We start from the raw sequence: 17,829 nt of genomic DNA, 5'->3' as shown, positions 1-17,829 counted from the left end.
AGTTCTTCTCCCAGTCTGTACTCATGCCTTGGATTGCTCTGACCCAGGTGCAGCACCTTGCACTTGAACTTGCTGAATCTCATCAGATTCTCATGGGCCCACACAATTAGCCTGATTCATTTTTTTTTAAAGTATGATATTATTTTAAATTTATGTGGGACATAAATAAATCCCTGTAACAATGCTGCACTGAATTCTGGCATTTTCTTATTGTCACTAGAATTTAGAGTCACATGGATTCGTCTGATGGCACATGAGAAAATGCAAAGCATGGTGGCAAACATGACATGAAGGTAGGAGCTAAGTCCTGCTTTCATTTGTGCCATGCAGACTTTCAGTAGAAACCACTCTTGGATGTTCACTAGGGTATATGACTTGCCTTTTAAGGAATGCCATTGCCTATGATGTTGTAAGGGCATCCATGGGGATTTAAACATAATGTATATGATGATACGTGGAAACAGTGCCTCTGAAATCTGCACGCACATCACTTAAATAGTCAGCTCTGATTCTGGGTTCTGTCTCTGTCTTCCTTTATCTATGATCTTTCCTTTAAAGACATCCATTGGATATAATTGATGGAGTTAATGGTTTTGTTTTCCCCTCTGCAGGGCCCTTTTTAGAAGTCATCTTGTCACTCTCTCATTCACTGCCCTTGCCCTCCCTCTTCCTTCTTACTCTGTTAAATCAGACTCCATTTTTCCTCCAATAGCTCTGCACAACCTTGCATTCCGCACATTGACCTTTCATATGCTGCCGTTTGGATCACCAGCTCTAGCCATTACATTAGCAACACACAATTACACCCTCAAGGTAGACTCAAGTGCAGATCCTACCTCTACATAAATACCTCAATGAATGGGAAGGTGCTGATGTATGTTGGAGTATGTTTGCAGCTCACGTACCAGAGACAAAGGATTCTGCAGAGACGTGAAACCATGGGTAGTGATGGGAGCATTTCCCAAATGTTTCTGTTCCACCAGAGTGCCCTCTGTATGGTGCTGTTCTCTGAGGTGCCCATGCATTATAATTTTTTCTAGAGGTTATTGCCAAAGCCACACCCAAATGTCACAGAGGGACTGTCACATGTAGTGAGCTCAGATGGGCAGCTCTTGATTGGTGGGACGACATGGCCCTTTCGAAACAAGTGTTCTTGGTCTTAATTGGTCAGTTTTGCTTCTGATAAGAAGCCCAATCCTGATATGCTGTAGTTTGGTGATATTTGTTGCTGTTCTGGGAGTGTGATGGGGCCATTAAAGTATGTAGGCTTTTTTTCTTTTGTTTCCTTTTTTCTTTCAGAATTCAACATACATTTTTCAGCAGGCACACAACACCAGAACTGAAGCAACTCTGGCCTCCCTCGCAAAAAAAGCCCAGTCTGACAATGAAAGATGTCAAATCTGGCATATGAAAGAATTTGCCCCATAGCTATGTGGGTAATGAACATACAGCTACATGGGTCATGATCTAATGTTTTTGTTATAGTCTTACAGTTGTGATAAATTGAGCAATATGTGAAGTGGTGGTTTTCAACCTGTTCAAGGTATTGTTTGTCCAGATTATCACAAATAAAATTTGCTCACAATCCCCAGATCACTGAGAATGAACTATCTTTCTCCCTTCTAGGAGGAATTTTGCTATGAGAGGTAGTATGAGGCTATCCTGTACCATCTCTGTGGAGAAAGAGTTATCAGTCTCCACAGTCTCTCAAGGGCCCTGCTGGGCATGTCATACTAACTGTGACATCTGGCCTAGAGCAGAGTTTCACCACAGGCTCCAGTATCGATCCATGTCTCCATAATTCACTAAAATAATCATCAGATATTATTTTACATAAAGGTATTGCTCTTCCTGTATTCTTTACTACATTGATTTTGCAAATGGGACCTCCTCCAACTTACAAAAATCTTGCTTTAGCTTTGTTTACAAACAAATTCCTTCTAAAATCGGTAAGTGTAATAAAAATCTGTGGCACGAGTGGTCAGTCCAGTATGTCTGTTACATCAACCGGTTCAAAAGAAGTGAGGAAAAGAGACCACCTCTGAAAGATTCCAGATGGAAATCAACCTGTTACCAGTGGAGCTGCTTCCCTCCATCATATTCTGGGTTGTGCCAGTGTTTGATATGATAACTTCGGTAAAATCCAAAGTGAAGTGCTGGAATAAATACATGTGTGGTGAAAAGAATTTGGCCTCCTCTTGCACTCATTATAGCAAGGCTTATTCAAGCCTTGTCCCTCACAGGCAAGGTTCTTCACTGAGATCTTCCTGACGAGGGGAGATGCTGGATAAATCGATGACTGCCTCGGTGGATCTTCGATCGGCCTATGGCCCTGCTGGCAAACACATGCAGCCTCCCAGCTGAGGCAGCTTTCAAGAGAGATGGAACTTTAAATATGCCATGCCTTTTTGCTGGGCTTGAAAGAATTAATGGCAGCAAAAACCTAGGCATGCTAAGAACATGGGCTCTGTCAGGATAAACACAACTGAAATTCTGCAAGGCTTTTCGAAGTGGGAGAATACAGCATTTCTTTGTATGTCATGTGCAGAAAGGAGAGATGTTGCACAGACATTTGGAAGCTCAGGTCGATTTTTATCATCTGAGGACTGAAACTCAGTTAATTCACCCTTTTTCCCCTAATTAATTAGACAAATCTGCTTGTGTTAAAAAAGCTGGACAACAAGGCAACCTGTAACTGAGGGTTTTTAAGCAGTTTTATCCCACTGCTACCAGGGCTTGCCTTTTTTTTTCTTTGCCTGCAGGGTCATCGTGCCACACAGGAAGGGACACTGCTGCTGGTACAGGATCTCCACAGCTCCCCTCCTTCCAGCCAGTGGTGTACTGTTCTAGTGCCATCATCAACAGCCAAGCCACAAACCTGGGATGAAGAGCTGATGTGTGGAAGAACACAATGCCGTGACATAACCTAGGCCATCAGTGAAATCTGAATGCATTTGGGACAGTAATTTACCCCAGCAAAAAGGAAAAAAGAAAAGAGTGAGGGGCAAATTGCTACCTTTTATTTTGACATTTTCTAATATAAACACTTTTACTTTTCACCCCAATGGGATCTTTCAAGGCCAAATTGAGTCACACTTACTTTTCAAAAGTTAAAACAAATGAGTCTCCCTGCAGCACACAACTGAAGCTTCTTGGTCAGTTTTCCCTCTGGGTCAACTCAGTCAGATACAAATTTTCCTGCTTTACCCATGCTGCTGCTGCACTACAGAGAATAAACTGTCTGCACAGCTCAGCTATTAGCCATTAGAATATGTTTCCACATTTAGCCTCCTCAAAAAGCAGGTGTTGGCAGAAAGTACGGTGTTCACAACCAGCACACATTCCCATTGACACACTTTTAATGCAGAACATAGAAATACACCATAAAAATATTTATTCAAGAGTTGAAGAATGGGTTGTGAGTTCCCAGCATATACTTCTATTTTCAGTGGGATAAGCAATTTTTCATATGCTTTAGCAAATTTTGGCCTAATTAAAAGAACAAGTAGGTAACTACTGATAGTATACATGGAGAAATTAGAGCAATAATCTAGTCACCTGTTTCAAACATATCCAGAAATTTATGAGGACTTTGATGAGGTGCAGACGTGCCCCTTATAACAAAGAACATAATGAATCCGGAGGACTTAGAGTTAGGATTTTAGACATCCTATGAAAATTTGTAACTTGGGGCCAGTGTTGTTCAGCTGCAGTAACAGGCATGCAGAGTGGTAGAGGAGACCATCACCACATGCCTGGTAGTCGCTGCTACATACTGAATGACACTGTGCTCTGCTGTCACATTTTTTTCCTTCACCTCCTGAAAACTGAGCCCTCTTTGTCTGGCTCCACTTGTCATACTTCAATACTTCAGTCACAACAACCTCGTGCAGTGCTACAGTCCGGGGGAAGAGTGGCTGGAATGTGGCCCAGCAGGAAAGGACCTGGGGATGCTGGTCCACAGCTTCTGAACATGAGCCAACAGTGTGCCCAGGTGGCCAAGAAGACCAATGGTATCCTGGCTCATATCAGCAACAGTGTGGCCAGCAGGACTGGGGTTGTGATTGTCGCCCTGTTCTTGGCACCGGTGAGGCTGCACCTCGAGTGCTGCATCCAGTTCTGGGCACAGAGAGACACTGAGGTGCTGGAGTGAGTTCAGAGAAGGGCAATGGAGCTGGTGAAGGGTCTGGAGAGTAAGTTATATGAGGAGTGGCTGAGGGAGCTGGGGTGTTTATCCTGGAGAAAAGGAGGCTCAGGGGTGACCTTACTGCTCTCTACAACTCCCTGAAAGGAGGTTGTAGCCAGGTGGGGGTCAGCCTCTTCTTCCAGGCAACTAGCAACAGGATAAGAGGAAATGACCTCAAGCTGCACCTGGGGAGGTTCAGGTTGGACATCAGGAAGAACTTTTTCACTGAAAGGGTGATAAGCACTGGAACGGTCTGCCCAGGAAGGTGGTGGATCCCTGTGATCGGTCCAAGGTTGGACTCAATGATCTTGGAGGTCCTTTTCAACTTTAATGATTCTATGAATACCATCTCCAGAAATGGGTCTGGAAATGTCAGCAGAATTATCTTAATGTTAAGAGTCCCCTTAATATCAGCTAAGCATGTTATTGTGTGAAAACCTGCTTACTTCGCTTCCACAGGTGTCCACTTTCTGTCATCCTTGATGCATAAAGTCTGGATGTTTCCCTGTGATTACATAAAACAGGACACAGGGCTGTTAAACAAAGCAACAAGATAAACTGAAAAGCCTATTCTCGTCTAACTACGGTTTTGTACCTTTCTGACTCACATTCCGGCTTCCTCCCATTGCCCTCCCCTTAAGAAGAAAAATCCAGATTGGATCCCAAAAGCTGGGGGGCACTGTCTGACATCTTCACGTTAAGAAACTCTGGCAGTGGCTGCTCCTGCTCCCTGATGTTTGATCCCAAGCCTCCCACACACATCAAGATACAGGAGGCTCAGTACCTCGGAGGCCAGAATGGTAAGAAACACAGATCCCTGATGAGAATGCAGGAAACGTGAGTCAGCATGAGCAAGACCCAGATTACTGTGAACAACACACCATCTGAGCAACATCCACTTAATCATGGTCAGAGAGTCAGTACTGTGCTCATACTAAAAAACTAACAACTCCATTTTCCAGGATCCATTGTAATACTGTGCCATTCAATAATTTGCATTCCAGCCCGCAAAAATGACCATTCTTTTTTCTGTCTATAGCCTTAAAAAATGGCATACTTTCTCAAAAGAAAAAGATAATCTTTTAACTTCTGATTTTAATCAGTAAAACAATCCTATCTCCTGCTTAACATGTAATTTTTCACTTTGACATCTCTTAGTTATCCTCAATGATAGGCTGTATCTTGATGAATGTATAGGGAAATGAGGCAGCACCTGTGCTTTTCATACTCTGAACATTTGATCAAGACAGAATCAGGAAGAAATCCACACACAGCCTCTGCTTCAACCACTGCTTGCTTGCGTGCGGACATTAGAGATGCAAAGGTCTTTGCACAGATAGAATTTAAATGTTTAGAACAACTGTTCACTTCTCTAGCGACAGTCATAGGTAGCTTTACATGTGGCAGGAAGAGGCACAGAGTTCCTTGTTTGTAGTAGAAAGAGCTGCCTTTGCTCTTCCTGTAATGCCATTTGAGATCTTATTAGACTTCATCTTATGTCAAAACAAACTCTGAAACGAAATGAAATCACCACAGAATCATATGCCATGCTCTGCCCAGGCACAGTAAGAGTAAGTTAAATTCACTATTGTAGCTGCCAGACTGAATTTGTCTGGTTTTATTGGTATATGACTCAGCTTAAATATTTTTCTAAGACAGTTCTTGATAATCCATTGGACAAATAAGTAGCATTAATAACACAGAAGAGGTGGTCAGTTCCTGCCAACCAGCCTAGTATAGGTTATTCTAAAGTAGGTTATTCTGGGTATAAAGGGAGGTAAAACAAGAATCAGAGCATCCAGATTGTCTTGTTTGGAATGCAATATCCCTAACCTTTTTGCCTTGGACAAATTTTCTCATTAGTGAGAGAAAGTATTATTCAGGGAGTAGAGTACAAAAGAATAAAGTAACAAGTTCCTATTCTAGGTTGGAATATTGCCTGTGGTGATCTTCCCTGGCTCCACCCACAGCCTCAATCTGCTGGACCACGAAATACAAATAACCATTTACCTACAGCACATACACAGTCAAGCCTTATCAACTTTCAGTGAAGTACTTAGTGATTCTGGGATGAGAATATAAATGCAGAATTAAATGCTGCTAATTTATAAATGTTCCCACTAATCAGATGTGGAATTGCCCCCACTCCCAAAATCATTAGTTTTGCACCAGAGGGAGAAGTCTCCTGAAGCTTTTGGAATGAAAGGGGAAAGAGAAAAAAAATGGAGAAGAAAGGATTGATCTGCCCTTAGATATCAGTTGCACAGATGACCATAATTCTCACATCTCCTCACCTCACGTTCATGTGATGTTGCACATCAGCAATATGAGTGTCTTCTTGTGAACAGCACCTTTATTTATTGCTGCTGAATTCATTTTCCTTTAAGAAATAAAGTTTTGTTACTGCTGGTATTATTGGCCTTCTCTCTCCATTTTCTTACACCTTTAAACTAAATCTCATCAGCACTTCTTTCTCCGGAAGTGATACAGAGCACTGCGCTTTGGATCACAGGGCTGCAAAGTGTCAATTGGTCTTTTTTAACTGTAACTATACACAACAAATATATCTGGTTTTGCCATGACTACTGGATTTTGTAGATGACTGAAAACAAGCTATAAGTGAAATATCTGTGGCATTATGCATTGGTGATACCATTTCAAACACGGGCATTTCCATTTCTGTAGGCCAGCCCCTATTCCCTTCTCCCACAGTTTCACAGCGGTTCCTCACCCTATCACTCCCATCCTGAGGGGCTGTGTGCAAGCCGGGTATGTTTATTAGACAGAGTTAATTCCTTTCAGGCTCCTTCTGTGCATGGCTGTGACTGACAGAGACGGGTGCTGTTTGCAAGTGTCAGTGGAGCATGACCTCGAGTTAATACATTGAATGATGAAAGAAAAAAAGATTCATTCAGCATGTGAACTCTGTGCTGAGATTAGCCAGAAGTACTGAGCACATACAAATTGCTGTTTTGTCAGCACGGCACTTGGCGGAGTTTTTAAATATTCCAGCTATTCTAAGCCATCATCCTCAAGGCTGGGGCAACTAAAAAAAGAGGGGGATCAAAATAGCATTTCCAATCCAAACACCATTGTTTTAGATGAGAGATTTGGACCTGGATGCTTAGAGCAATGCACGACCTGCTAGCAGCCGCAGCCCTCAGTTTGATGTGAAAGGACTTGCAGTAACATGCACAGAACTGTTTACAAAACCCAGAGAAGGAATCACAAGATACATAGCCTTTCAGTAGTAGGTGCCTGTTTAACTCCAGCCTGGCCAGGAGCAATTGGAAGTTACAAGGATCTCCACAGTCCGTCTGGCTCCTTGTGCTAATTGCTCTCATTTCAATTGCCTGTGGCCATAAGTTGATGTTCCAGATGCCATCTCTACATCTGGTGTTAGCAGAGCAGTCAGGGCCCACACAGGCCACAGTAGGTGACCTTTTCTCTCACCCAAGCAGTTCTGACCTGAATCTGTCTGTCTGGGGCACACTGTCTGCATTAGTGTTCAGGGTGTAGATCTTATCTGTAGTTGGCTAAAACAGTTATGAGGTTGCAGAAAAACCCTGGAGAATAGCAGTGTTTCAGGTTTTCTTGTGATTTCTCCCCAGCCATATAGTTGGTCCTTTCTTAAAATTTAAAAAACAACAGAGCTGTTAGCAGAAGGATTGGAAGAAATACAATTTCCATGCCTCAGAGAAAGGAGTTCTGAGTTCTAACACTATCACCAGAGGCAGGATTGCAGAGAAGGTATCAAATCTCTTTCTATCTCTGCTTCCTATTGTTGACTCTGACAACTACATCCATTTTGGGTCAGATTCTACCGTACATTGCTGCTCTGAAGCCAGCAGACAATAAATGCAGAATTTGGAGTATAATAACTTCAGTACTTTCTGTGCAAGGAATCCTCTGCTTCACCTCTCCTCACTGCCTGTCTACCTCATGCGTGCTTCTCTTCACTTTGTATCTGACCCTGTGCTCAAAAACCTCTGCATCATCTTTTTCTCTTGCAGTCTTAACTAAAGGACCTTCTTCTCTCTATTTCCATTGTCATCTATCAGGTTTTCGAGCCCTTTAAAATGGCAAGGTCCAAAGTGGTCCTGTCTTTTCTTAAAGGTGAATAAACCTTAAGACAATGCTTACTACCTTCTCCTCTTGCCCTTCTTTACCTCCCCTTTTACAGCTGCCCCAGGGAAAAAGACATACAAAAAACCTGCATGAGAGGCAGAAGACAGTAAATGTCTTCTTTTGTGAAGGCAGTAATATCTACCCTGGGGTTGCTGCAGCCCACTAAACACACATAGATTTGGGAGTTTCTTTCTGTTAATAAACATTGGGGGTTTTGTTACTAACCAGCAGCAGTAGCTCTTGATAAATAGATTTTACTGAAGCCTACTGCTTATTTAATAATTTCACGAGCAGATACAGTTTAGATTACCAAATTATTGGCAACACTTCTGTGCAACATCTGTTTTTTTACCCCAGCAACCTCCATCATGTGCTGACCCAATCCAGAGCTGTTTAGTTTAAAAGATATGGGCTGCAGCTAAAGTTGATACAAAAAGTACCCCAGCTAATATTGGCCAGTTTGTCATTCACTATTTGCTTTTTCTCTCTATTTGTTCATCTGCTCTGCCCTCTCACATGGTTTCTCTCTGCCTTTCACTTGGGTCACTTACCATGCTAAGGAGTAAACAAGAAGAGAAAGGAGAGGGCATCTGTATTAACAGTTATGCAGAATTATATATATCTACTATACCTTACTACTTGTGAAGTACTTGCTGGAACAACATGCTTTTGTTCACTTGCTGTTGTGGGCAGAAGCCAGTGTCATTTGCTTGCAAGGACGTGCATATAAGGAAGACTCATTCTTGCTGCTGAAAGGATGCGTTGGTCAAGCTGCCAGAGAAAGAGCAGAGTTGAGTCAGCAGTACAAAATTATAATTAAAAAAGAGGAAAAAAAAAAGAAAAAATACCAGCCATCATTTCCTAGAGAGCTCTGCAAGCTTGCTGGAACCCTCTTAACAGCCTTGCAAATGTCAGTGGTGTGCAGGCAGTTGCCACTAAACGGTGCAAATGGGAAAACTGCAGGAACTCACCATCTTTGCACAGCGTCAAGACTGGAAAATACCCAGAGCCTGTGACTCAAACGTGGTAAACTAGACTTGCTCTGCCACCTCCTGGCTGTACCAGACACCGAGCAGAATGCTAAACAGCCTACTTCATATCTTACTCTCTTTTGGGTCAGGGGCCTGATATAAGGTTCACTGAGGTGACCAAGCTTCATTCAGCCTGGGCCTGGAAAGTATATGCAGAATGAATGGAGACATAGACAATGCCTTTGGGACCATAAATATGAAAGAAGGGCTTTGCTGTGACCTTACACTGCAGTCCACGCATACATTTGAAAATACAATGAAAACATTAGAATTCTTTCCATGCCTGCTTCCCATACAAGTGTGTTTTATTAGAGTTTCTCACCTTAAAGGCGAGGGAGATCACTGCCTCTCATGGTATCATGTCATAATTGTCACGTTTCATCCTCCCAAACATTCAGGAATCTATGCCTCCTTATTGCTCTGTGGAGACAAAGTTCTGTAAGTGTACAAAAAAGGACTACATACTGGTTTGTTTTGTAATATGGGACTACAATATGGAAAAAACCCTCTAGTTAATATTCTTCTTCTTTCCTTCCTAGCTTGCAATGTCTAGCTATATTTCTTACTAATGTTGGTGTAGGGATGGAGATAGATATTGACTTCCATCTCTGTACAGAATTCTAGCTTTACTGCTCCATAAACTGCTCCAAGAGAATAATAATAATATGATGTCATGATTTATAAGCACAATATAGTTTTTTACATTTTTATACAGTTTCAAATAGTATTTGCTTTCGGTTTCCTTTTATATGAACTTCTATTCAATAGAAAGTCATAGAAAATCTCAAGGAGATTGTCAGCCTGAGGACATATAACCTTTGGCAATATGAGTCCACTGGTAAAGAGGGCATGTGAGTTTTGAGCTCTTGTTGTTTAAGTCTCCCTTTTAGACACCAGTTTGGAGCCCTTTAGTCATCAGTTTGCAGCCCCCTGTTATTCCACATTCATTAAGGACTCAGCCCCCCTCCCCACTGATATCACCCCTACAGAAAGATTTTTCAGAAAATGTAAACACAGACGAAAGCAAGAGCGACTGAATTTTGAAACGCACATTATCTTTGCTCTACAGCTGAGTAGCATCAAATTCATCTGGTAGGAGCACACTCTTTCCTTGGTTTACATGTGTGTGAACAAGTGATGTATTTTTAATGAGATTTATTTTCATGACAGGAATCGCACTGACAATTTGCATTAAAGATAAGCTAAATGAGCTGTTCAAGATTACAACAAGCTTCCTTACATTTGTTTCCTTTAATTAATCCATACAGTATGTTAATTTTGGATTAAGTCCTGCCTTACACCATCTATGAGATCAAAGTCATCCTTCAATAAAATCTTTGATCACCTCATTTTCTTCATGTCTGTTAACCCTTTGAGGACATAACTTTTTTTTTTCTGTTTTGTCTCAAGTGAAATGGCAATTGTTAAACTTTTCAGCTGGACAGAAATTTGTATTTCCAGATGGGTTTACTTTAAGTACCTAGTCATTTACTGGAATTATCAAGTCACTTCCCATGTTAATAAAAAATAAATTATATTATATGAAACCCTAGTGATCCCCAAAGAGAACTGAAACCTATTAGGTCTCCAGTACAGACCTTTACCACATGTGCTGATAAGTAACTGGTGGCAGTAGATGTCTGTTATCATCCATAGGGATCAGTTGCATGGGGGAGAAACTCAATCAACAATTTCAAGGAATGTAGGATACATCCTTCATCACCAGATTACACAGATATTTGCCAACAAAGAAAGATGCAAGATGAGCCTTGGATTGTTTCAACATTGGATGAGAAAGAACAGACATAAGGGGCTGTATAAATGCTGGTTCTGCCTTCTCCCTGCTTCTTTCCTTTCTCTTTTCCCTTCTCCCAGCTTCTTTCTTCCTATAATATCAAGTCCTAGTAAAGTCTCCAACTTCTGATGGTTTTATCTGCTTCACCTGCCTGCTGGCCCTGCTCCCCACTCCTACCCTGCAGTGCTCTGCTCTCCACAGGAGAAGCTGCCAGCTCTGGGTTGCAGCATGAAGCTGCACACAGGCAGATGAGCTGGCAGGGAGAAGCTGGAGGGCTGGAGGATTCTCACTGCAGATGTCACCAGCCAGAATTTAGCTGCCAAGCTAACAAGCTTCTGCTGAGGGTGTCCAAATTAAAATTAGTTAGAGTTTAGGATTCGGCCAATACACATTTTCCTGGAACAGCAAAAGAGGCTTACTTGATACTGAAAATGCCTTTTTCTATAAAGCCTGGAAAAAGTTAGAGTTCTAAGTCAAAGTATTGTAAGACTTTTAACTAACATATTTGCCATACTCTCATTTTTATTTTTATTGATTGAACAATTTTAGATAAAATTTTCAAAGTCTTGCTGACATGAGCTGCAGGAAAAGAGAAAGATAGTGTTATAAAACATTTTAGATACCTCTGCAATGTCAGCCTTCTATCACAGTACCATAAAGCCTAATCACATTTCATTGCAGTAATGGAAACACTCCCATCACCCTCATTCCCAGAGCAGGAAGCACAGGAGAGGCATCTTGAACCTCTCTCTTGACTCCAACAGTCAACACCAGAAAAAAAATAAGGAATAAAGCCCAGTGTACACCTTACCCAAAGGACACAAAATCTAGGCTTGGACACAGGTGTGGAACAGGGGGTCTCTATGCTGTGAAAGTGCTAGCACAGCCCTGGCACAGGTCTGGTCAGGGACAGCTAATCCCTTCGGGATAATGCCTGTGCATGGTTTGGGGGTTGACAAAAGCTACAGATTGTTCCCAATAGGCAGTTTGGATGCAGATACCTTGTTTTGGAGCCTGCATGAGTTTAGCTGTGTCTTGCCAGGAGTTTACTAGTTTGTTTACTAACTTGTTTACTAGTAGTTTGTTTGCTACCTTGCCAGTTTGTTTACTCATAGAGAAAGATTCAAACAGGCTCGTAACTCCAAAGAAGGACTGTGATCACCCAGGGAGATGGTGCACCTGTAGCTTACTCCACACTTACTTCCCCTTCCATTTATCATCAAAGAAATAAGCCACTGATGCTCAGCTTGTTAAACTTGCCAAGTAAGGCAGTGAAACTCCCTGTTTGGAACAAGAGTGTTTAAAATTACATCAAAAGAATAAGGAGGAAGGTAATTTTTATACCTATAACAGGAGACCAAAAAGACAGCATATCAAGCACATTTTGTCAGGAGACGAAGCCAAGGATCATTACTTGGAGGATTCAATAAATGTCATTAGAAACAGCACTTTTTCCCACTTTGTTCTTATCATGACACCTTGGCAAAGCGCTAGGAACTACTTCTAAGGAAAAAGTTACAGATGCTGGCAGATAGGAGCAGATAGGATCACAAGAGCTTGCACTTGAGGAATATTATCTGCCAGATTTAAAAAAAAAAAGAACTTTTGGAGCTAGTGATGACAGATCAAAAAAACCTAGCATGGTAAAGTAACAACTGCAACGGTAAAAATGACAGAAGATGTTTTTAAATTGCGTGTGAGAGTCAGTATCATAAGGAGAGCAAGAAGTTTGAAACAGGAGAATTCTACAATGATCCAAAGCAAAGGGAAAGTGTAGGTAGAACATACAGGAACCTTGGCAAATAGATAGAGAATCATTTATCTGGGGAGAAGAGTGAAGAAAACAGTTAAATCAGTGCCATCTAGAAATGAATTAAAATCAGTGAGTTCCAGTCCAGAGGGAAACTTTAAAGTTAGATTTTGGAAAGCAAAAGTCTGTCATGCTTTCCCTTTGAATGCAACTACATAGGTGCTTCTGAAACTGTGTAAGCTTACAAGGAGGAAGATAAATAAACCTATCACTGATGACAATTATAACAATTTAACAATTTAAAGCATATTATTACAGAGCACTATTACAGAAAAAGAGAACTACCTCCCTGGTGCCATCAGTCACAAATCAGCCAAGTCTAACTAAAGGCTGCAAAATTTGGACGATCCAACAAGCTTAGAAAAATACACCAAAAGATTCTTCTGACAGATACTGCAGCCCCCTCAGTAAGGAGAGTTTTAAGGCCTATTGCAGAAACAATCAAATTAGAAAAAAAAAAAAAAAAAAAAAAGGTTGGGAAAGAACGATGATGTTCTGAGAACAGAAGCAAAAGCATATTCCTGTGTTTAGATCATTTAATTAAGAGTTGTGTGGATTAACCTTGCAGGGAGGTGACATGAGCCTGCAGCCAGCTCCAAGAGCTAATAATTGTGTTGAAAATGTTGAAATGCAAATCTTGAGAAGCAATTATGCAAAAATTCTTACCAGGCAAGTTTTTTGGGGAAACCTTAAAAATAAATTGTAAAGAACAGCATGAGGCAGCACTGTGTAGAATAGTAATTGCTATGCCAGGGGAAAGAAAAGAAAGGAATGTGCTAAGAATGTCATCTATGACTGCTGTGAAACGTTGAAGCTCCCCAAAGCACTAAGTGAAAGCTAACAGAGCACTGTAAGCCACCAGTACAGGCACCCATCCCTTCCTACAGCAACAGAGAAGGGCTGGGCATTAGAGATACATGCTACAGGCCTGGGAGAACATCCTCACCTCCAAGAGAGATCAGGGTCACTTTCAGAGCATGTCTTGGAGTTTCGAACTCTCAAAGCTACACAACATACCATCAAAAAGATTCTGCACACCTGATTTTGTTTAGGAATAAAGATCAAGACCTCTCTTCAGGCATCTTCAGCAAGTCTGGATTAGGTGAAATGGATTCTCAGGTACAGGCAGAGGGTTTTTGGGAGTTCTGCACATACAGAAAACTCTGAGACCCAAACCCTCTCATAACCTGTGTGCAGTCACCAATCAGCTTTCTGACGTTTGATCAGGATAAAGAAAGCATGCTGCTTTGTTAAGTCCTACAGCAATGAGGCTTCTTGTAAGGAACAAGAAATCTCAGGTTCTTTTCTGCGCCTTCATCCACTCAGAGGGGAATTACAACCTCAACAAGTGCCTAATTTTAATAATTTAAATTTTTGGCCCTGAAATACATTTTGGCTCTGCTCAACAGACTGCTGAAATGTCTGCCATTTGGCCATCACCCTGAAAAAACAGTAATGGAGTCCAGTGAACCCCTTCCTTCTGCCTATGCTCAATAATCCCAATGTGCTGCCTGTCCCAAGCTTGCAGAAGGGTGGTCTGGTAAGCTCCATGAACCAGTATGAAGAGCAGCCAGGACAGCAATCCCAGCCCAGGTGCCTTTCGGGACAGGAGAATCACTGAATCAAATGAAAAGAGCAACAACCTTGTCTTTGATCAATCTCTGCTGTCTGTTTTTGAAGATGGTCCCTTCAGACAGGGTGATGTGGCAATTCTGGCAGGCTGCCTGTGATCCCCGCCTGTGCTCTGTCTGTATTAGAGATGCACTATCCAAACTTGTCTTCAGAATTTCAGCCATGCAGCCTCTCTGCAGTACTGCACTAGTAAGGAGAGTGTGACCACATACTGCATACAGAAGCAGGGACCTGGAAACTTGGTTCCTTTCTACTGCATGTTCTGTTGATCTCAGAGAGTAAAGGATGTGCTGTTTCTCCAGCACTTCAGTTTCGTATCTGAGAAGCAGGGGAAGTAGTGCTCACTTCCTTTGAAAAACACTTGGACTGCGATGGGATTAAGAGAAAATCAAAAGGAAACATTGCAGTAGCTAAACAGATGCAAACCTCCTTCCCAGTGCTGGATTGATATAATGTAAAATATACAGTTGTAAACTCTGTAACCTCATGAACTAGCACTGTGTTAGAGGCACCACCTTAACTCTGCTCCCTTGCATGTGTGCATCACAGCACATCTCTGATGACATGATTATATACGGCTTCTAAAATAATATAATATCAGGCAGTTTTGTTCTACAGCCTTATTTATTACTTCTGAGTCTGTTGTCTCTATTTAATCTTTTCTTGCCTGGAAGAACATCACTCCATCAGTGAATCAGCATCTCCAGAGAGGAAACGAAATGGAGCCACGTTCGTAATATACAGCAAATCGCTGTCTTAACACTCAGTTAATGTTCCACAGTGGATTAAGAATTATTGTCCTAGTATTTCAGCTTAGTCCAGATTTAGTGCCCCAGTGGAAGAATTAAGGAGTAGATGAAACAGTGCATGTAAAGCTAGTTTCCAGAGCAATAGAGGAGAATGTTGCTATCACAGTCACTAAGGCAGGTACGTAAAAATCAAGGAGATATCACAAAGTGGTTCCCTTTCCACAAAAGCTCTAGTGAGGGGAGAAAAATGCATTTGGATACCACAAGAGATTACAATGGTATCATTGAAAGCAGACAAAGATAAGATGTTTAAACAAAATTGTTTTAATGCACGCTATCATAGACAGAAATAGGACTTGTGCCTCCATGGTCTGTGTGTTGTTACGCATCATCCAGTTTGGTACTGCCTGGATTGGCCACAAAAGAGACAACTGACACACATGTTCTAAACCTTTGCTCACTAAAGATTTCCCGGAGGGGTGAGGTCTTCAGTGAGGATCTAAATTTGGGAGGGATTTTCTCTCAAACTCCTACCCCTATCCAAGGAATATTCCTGCAGTTCCACATCTGGCCACTGCAGTGCCTTTCACTTCTCTGGCTCTGACATGCTCTTGCAGGTTTGTGGTGACTAAGTGTTGTTGAACAGTTTGTTTTGATGGGATCTGAGCTGTAAAACCCAGGAAGAAATGCCCCCTTGAAAGTTCCTGTGATCCTCAAACTTCCTGCAGCTTCAGATATCAGCTGTGCAATCATGAGATCACACATCTGACTCACCACTTCTAATCTATTTTCCTCAACTCAGCTTTGCTTTGGCAATATTGCCACCCCCACGTCTCTTGCTGACTGAACACCAAGCAAATTAAATCCTGATCTTTCTCTTTGACTGCCTCCTCTTGTTCTCTTGTCTTAGTTTTTACAACTAAGATGCTGCCATATCCCTTTTACTTCATGTGAGTAGCCAAACAGGTTGCTCTCTATACTCTTTTGTACATTAGGCTATACTTAAACACCAGTGGTCCTTTCTGCACATTTCTGCTTCCCTTTATTAACCTACTTATCTGTTTCTGACATTTACTTTGCTGTTCTCCCCTCTATTTTGACAGCAGTGCTGACTCTGAGCACCAAGTACGACTTTTTTGTCACTCTGTCCTCTTCCTTTCTCTCATGCTGCCCTAAGTGACTTTTTTTTGACCTGCCAGACCAGTGAGGTCTGCAGTTTGCCAGTAGAGCTGTCTCTGTCCCAGGAGCCAATGCACAATGTCACATATTACCCGATTGTCCTTCAAATACCTCATCAAAACCTATTTCCCTGTAAGACAGAGAGCAACACCATATTACCAGAATAATCAAAAACCACGGTATCACTGGGCTTGCTGAGGGACCTACAGCCAGGCATTTCTTCCTTGTGCTTCTGAAAAAAACCCCACCTAGTAACAGAAAGGGACATCATAAATGGTTTTACTGAGCATGGCATCATATGCAGAGACTGAGAAAGAAACCTCAAGCTTTCAAGATCATTCTGAACTCATCATTTCTTCACTGAATTATATGATATTTACACTGAACTGTACAGTTGAACTCACCACTTCTAGCTTCATTCATCAGTCATTTTACACATCCATTCCTGGGAAAAAGACATGGGGCTGCTGGTTCTGCTGGAATACATGACACATTTTCCAGTGACCCTGTGCAAGCTAAGCATTGGCATAGGCTTACATGCTGCAATTATTGATCTCTTACCCATTATACAGGTTAGCTGTTTTCTAACTGTACTAATTGCATTTCGTTGTCAGTTCCTCCATGTCTCTACACTTGTTACTGTAATCAGATACCAGATATAAATCTTAAACATTCTGGAGCTATCCCGTTGTTAGGCTGTCCCCTTCTAATCGGGCTTGGAGAAAGATGAAGGGAAGGCAGTTTACTTATGTCACTAACATGAACTTTCTTTCCAGAGTCCCAGGAACGCCCAAGGCTCACAATGCCTTCCTGTTACCACATCAGAAGGTTTTCTGATGAGTCAATTCCTAATGCTTGCAAGTGTGCCCTCATTTTGAAGTTGGACCCCCACGTCGCTGCTCAGTGCTGCTCATGCTATTTGGTCATAGGTCTGACCTTGACCAGAAGACAGGCTGGTAAGCACCCCTTACAGAGAGTGTAAATAGCTGGATCTGGGGAGAAGAACAGGAATAGAATGCTTGTGCTACTAGCTCAAGTCAATCACACATCAATTCTGCTCTTCATTTTCCATGTTTGTCCATGCCTCATGCCAGGAGACTTTGCTGTCCGAGAAAATGGAGAGACATTATTCCCTGGAGGGGAGGTAGATAATGCTGCTAGTGTGAAAGAATGAAGTGGACTCTTATGAGCTCTCTGGTCTGTGTTTTCCACCCTCAGTGTTCTGTGATTCATCTAATTAAGGTACACAGCCTGGAAAACAAGAGGCAATTTGGAACTTCTCCTCATTAGCTGGGCATGAATGGGATTTTTTTTTTCCC

General features: G+C 41.8%; 1 long non-coding RNA gene across 1 annotated transcript; it reads right to left on the bottom strand.

The window, feature by feature from the left end:
• Positions 1-4,647: 4,647 nt before the first annotated feature.
• Positions 4,648-9,729, bottom strand: LOC120322702. The gene is made up of 4 exons (XR_005562538.1): positions 9,668-9,729; positions 8,946-9,085; positions 6,481-6,566; positions 4,648-4,691 (listed from the first exon to the last, which is right to left on the bottom strand). It is a non-coding gene; the product is annotated as an uncharacterized LOC120322702 (long non-coding RNA).
• Positions 9,730-17,829: the final 8,100 nt, after the last annotated feature.

The sequence above is a fragment of the Pipra filicauda genome, unplaced genomic scaffold (genome assembly GCF_003945595.2).
Source record: "Pipra filicauda isolate LSUMZ 115617 unplaced genomic scaffold, ASM394559v2 scaffold143_size2779998_pilon, whole genome shotgun sequence".
Classification (NCBI taxonomy): domain Eukaryota; kingdom Metazoa; phylum Chordata; class Aves; order Passeriformes; family Pipridae; genus Pipra; species Pipra filicauda.
The sequence above is the reverse complement of the archived record's forward strand: the minus strand, read 5'-3'. Positions and strand labels throughout refer to the sequence as shown.